At 46.7% G+C, this 4,820-nt stretch overlaps 1 pseudogene; it reads left to right on the forward strand.

Annotated features, from left to right (window-relative positions):
* Positions 1–439: 439 nt before the first annotated feature.
* Positions 440–4,116, forward strand: LOC103082106 (ferritin light chain pseudogene; annotated as a pseudogene).
* The last annotated feature ends 704 nt before the right edge of the window (positions 4,117–4,820 follow it).

Here is a 4,820-nt window from a genome sequence, read left to right on the forward strand (position 1 = left end):
ACAACAGTCCCAAGTGAAAGATACTACTATTATTCCCATTTCAGAGATGAAAAAACTGAGGCACTGAGAAGGAACCAATCCAAGGTTACAGAGTTAGTAAGTGGTAGAGCAGAAATAAGATTAGTTTGGAGAAGTAGGATAGGACCAGAACATGCAGTGATGCACAGGCCTAGTTAAAATTTTTTGTTTTTATGATAAGAGAAAAAAGAAGTCACTGAAGTGTTATTGAAGAAGGAAACCTGTGTGTGTGTGTGTGTGTGTGTGTGTGTGTGTGTGTGTGTGTCTTAACTTGAATGTAATTGCATTTCAAAACAATCACTTGAACTGTAGCATGAGAACTAGTTGAAAGGATGGGAAGAGTGGCTACTGAGAAACCAGTTAGGACGTAAATGCTGTTTTCTGGGCAAGAGCAAGAGGTGATGGTAGCAAGACTGGGGAGATGGCCCTGGAGGAGGACGGAGTGGATGTGTCTGAGATAACATTTTGGAGAGAAAGTGGGTGAGAAGGGATAAGAAGGTGAGAAGAGTCATGTGTCAAGGATGATCCACAGATGCCTGGCTTGTGTAACTGGATGGAGGATGGTGTCATTCTCTGACATAGAGAACACAGGAAGAGAAGCAAACCTGGGCTTGGGAAAGAAGGTCATGAATTTGCGGTATTTTGAGACATCTCCACTTGGCGATGTTAAGAAGTCAGCTGTATTTGTGGGTCTGGAGCTCAGAGAGGTCTGCGCCAGAGATCTGAATTTGGCAGCCATCTGTTGACAAGTAGGAAACGTGGAAATGGATGAGATCAAGTAAGGAAAGTGAGGAGTGAGAAGATTGCCTAACATGTAGTGAGGAAACCCAAGTTTTCCTTGGCCTGGATTCAGCTCTTCACACCTTTTTTCCCTTACTGATACACACGCCCGCTTCTGAAAGAGCAAAACAAGTCCCACCGTTAATCAGGAGGAGAAACATATCAAGAAAACTTAGGCGGAGAACACCCGGAAAGCAATTTGCCAAACAGCGTTCCCAGAAGCTCGGAAGAATTACTTCAGTTTCTGCAGGAGCTTGTGGTACAGATGTGGACTAACTTGAGCATTCAGAGAGGTGGACTCTTTTTTCAAGTTATGATTCCCAGAGCTATTATTTTATCCATAGCCTGCTACGCATTGCACATTCACCAAGGAAAAATACACATCTAGCCCTTACACCATCTATTCGTGCTATTATTAAAATAGCTCTGGTGCAGAGACTTATCTATCATGAGAATTTTCATGAGATAAAAATCAGAACTTTAAAAAAAAGCAAAACAAACTCTTAGTTCATAAGCCAGTGAGGATGAATGTTTCCTTCTAAGTTCATTAGTGAAGTTTCTTTCTCGTTCTGATGGGGAGTTTGTGAAGTAACTGAGCAATGCGGTGATGAATACGAGAGGGGAGCTGGACCAGCCATGTCAGTATTTCTGGTCTGTTCAGCCAGCAGTATCAATAGAGCAAATCATTATAACTCCAGTTTTGTGACAATCTGGTCGCGTCTGTTAAGAGTGTATGTAGGGTTTCCCTGGTAGCGCAGTGGTTGAGAATCCGCCTGCCAATGCAGGGGACACGGGTTTGAGCCCTGGTCCGGGAAGATCCCACATGCCGCGGAGCAGCTAAGCCCTTGTGCCACAACTACTGAAGCCCGCGCACCTAGAGCCCGTGCTCCGCAACAAGAGAAGCCACCACAACGCAAAGCCCGCGCACTGCAAGGAAGAGTAGCCCCCTCTCGCCACAACTAGAGAAAGCCCGTGCGCAGCAACAGAGACCCAACGCAGCCAAAAATAAATTAGTTAAATAAATTGAAAAAGAAAAGAGCGTATGTAGAGTGAGTCAGACACATCCCAGCAGGAAACAGGAAACAGATGGCGCACTCAAATTAGGGTAGTCCAGATAGGTTGATTAAAGGGACTCTTTACAAAAGTGTGGGAAGCACAGAGGAAAGTGTCGAGGATAGTGCAGTATCCTGAGGCCTGAAGGGACGTGTGAGAATAATTAACAAAACCCAGAAACAGGAACGCAAAAACATTTTGTAGAGCAGGTCACCTCAAGAGGATCTGTGATCTTTGATGGAGGGACACAGCCCAGCTTCAAGTGATCCTGCAGGGAGGCAACCAGCGGAGTAAATACCCTGAATGTTCTATCCTTGCTGGGGGCCCCATCAGCCAAGAGCTGATTCAGGCCACGCAGGTCAGAGCCTCCTGGGGCAGAAAGCAGGGTGGAGAAGGGTGGGGAGGAACTGGAGAGAGAAACAAAAGACAGCAGCACAAAGAGGAGGACTGGTGGGGGTGTCCCTGGTGGCGCAGTGGTTGAGAGTCCGCCTGCCAATGCAGAGGACACGGGTTCGTGCCCCGGTCCGGGAAGATCCCACATGCTGTGGAGCGGCAGGGCCTGTGAGCCATGGCTGCTGAGCCTGAGCATCCGGAGCCTGTGCTCCGCAACGGGAGAGGCCACAACAGTGAGGGGCCCGCGTACCGCAAAAAAAAAAAAAAAAAAAAAAGAGGAGGACTGGAAAATAAATAACTAAAATCAGCGGATAGAAGTTACAGGAGTGGGGGGTGGGATGGTGGCAGTGAGGTCACATAAGGAAGCCCAAGAGGCTGGCTCAGAAAGTCACAGGTTAGTTTTATGTGTCCATAATAATATGGCAAGAGCAATTCTAAAACCAGTGGAAGTGATCAGACTAAGGGTGGGTGACCACCTCTTGGAAATTTTATAGAAATTAAGCAGAACCACATCACTGCTAAGCACCCTTTCAGAGCTGTGTACTATGGTTCTGTATTTGTTGGAAAGAAAGTCAGGTAAAGTTAACATCTTGGCAGAAGTACTAAAAGAAAGCTGTAGATTTTCTTTGCTTTTAGTAAAATGGATATGTGAAAACCCATTACCAAACTGAAAAATCCCTACGTGCAAAAATATTCACAGCAAAGAGAAAAATGCTGGGCCAAGCCTCATCTCTAACAGGTGGGAAATAGTTAGGAAAATTACAGTATGTTTGTCAGTACAATATTGTGCAGGATCAAATAATTATAAATAAACAAGCATAAATACAAGAAATCACGAAACAGCATGGAAAATGAATACAATATAACGTTAGGTAAAAAAAGCAGGATCTGAGCAGTGCACTCAGCGGCCCCGCGGATCTGTCTCTTGCTTCAATAGTGTTTGGACGGAACAGGACCACGCCCTTGCTCCAGCCTCTGAGCACCCTCAAACCTTTCCTCCGGTCACAACCTTCCGAATCAGCCACTCAGCGGTCCTCAGCCACTGGGATCGGACAACAGCATTTTGTGTGTGTGTGTGTGTGTGTGTGTGTGTGTGTGTGTGTGTGTGTGTGTGTGTGTGTGTGTGTGTGTGTGTGTGTGCCTCTCACTGTTGCGGCCTCTCCCGTTGTGGAGCGCAGGCTCAGCGGCCATGGCTCACGGGGCCCAGCCGCTCCGCGGCACGTGGGATCCTCCCGGACCGGGGCACGAACCCGCGTCCCCTGCATCGGCAGGCGGACTCCCAACCACTGCGCCACCAGGGAAGCCCCGGGGAAGCCCCCAACACCATTTTTTGAGACTAACTCCTTACTACCGATCAACCACAAGCTCTTAGATTCGTCAAAATTATTCCACCAAGGTGGAGGCCACTGTCCCCCGCGTGGTCAACATGCATCTGCAAGCCTCTGACACCTACCTCGCTCTGGGCTTCTATTTCAACCACGACGATGTGGCTCCGGAGGGCTTGGGCCGCTTTTTCCGTGAATAGGCTGAGAAGTGAGAGGGCGTAAGTGTCTCTTGAAAATGCAAAACCAGCATGGCGGCTGTGCCCTCTTCCAGGACGTGCAGAAGCCGTCTCAAGATGAATGGGGTAAAACCCAGGACGCTGTGGAGGCTGCCATTCTCGGGGAGAAGAACCTGAACCAGGCCCTTTCCCACCTGCAGGCCCTGGGTTCTGCCCCTGCAGATCCCACCGCTGTGACTTCCTGGAGAGCCGCTTCCTAGAAGCGCAGGTAGAGCTCATCATGAAGATGGGCAAGCACCTCTGCAGGCTGGCTGGTCCCCAGGCTGGGCTGGGCCAGTATCTTTGAAAGGCTCACCCTCAAGCACGACTAGGCGCTTCCAGAGCCCAGCGGCCTCTGCAGAGCCCCTCTGGTGTCAGGGCTTCTGCCCGAAGCCCCTCTCTGCAGCCGCTAGACAGCTTTTTAAACACCCTGGAGCCCTCTCCCAAGTCTTGGACCAAATGGAATCAATAAAGCTTTTTGCAGGGGGAAAAAAAAAAAAGCAGGATTTGAAGTTTTATAATACTCTGCTCACACTTTATAAAAATATATGAAAAACTCTTGAATGAAATTACCAAAAATTAAAATAGTTTTATGATGGTGGTAAAACAATGGATGGTGATCCTTCTTATTTTCTAAGTTTTCTGTAATGTATGATCACATTTAATTTAAAAAACTTTATTCAGTATTGTTATGTCAAATACTTAAATATGTTTCTTTTTTTTTATTTAAAAAATTTGTTTAGTTATTTATTTTGGCCACGCCAAGCAGCTTGGAGGATCTTAGTTCCCCGACCAGGGATCAAACCCATGCCCCCTGCAGTGGAAGTGCAGAGTCCTAACCACTGGACAGCCAGGGAATTCCCTGTTTCATTTATTTTAATTACAATTTAAATATATTATTTTAAAATGCAATAAAAGTTGTACCTTATGGAGGGCTGAAATTTTTCTACATCTTCATCTGGATGGAGGTTACCTGAGTGTATACCTAATAAAAATACTTGTGTTATTTATGACTGACACAAGTTATGCATATTTA

This window comes from Lipotes vexillifer, unplaced genomic scaffold (genome assembly GCF_000442215.2).
Source record: "Lipotes vexillifer unplaced genomic scaffold, Lipotes_vexillifer_v1.1 scaffold34, whole genome shotgun sequence".
Lineage (NCBI taxonomy): Eukaryota > Metazoa > Chordata > Mammalia > Artiodactyla > Lipotidae > Lipotes > Lipotes vexillifer.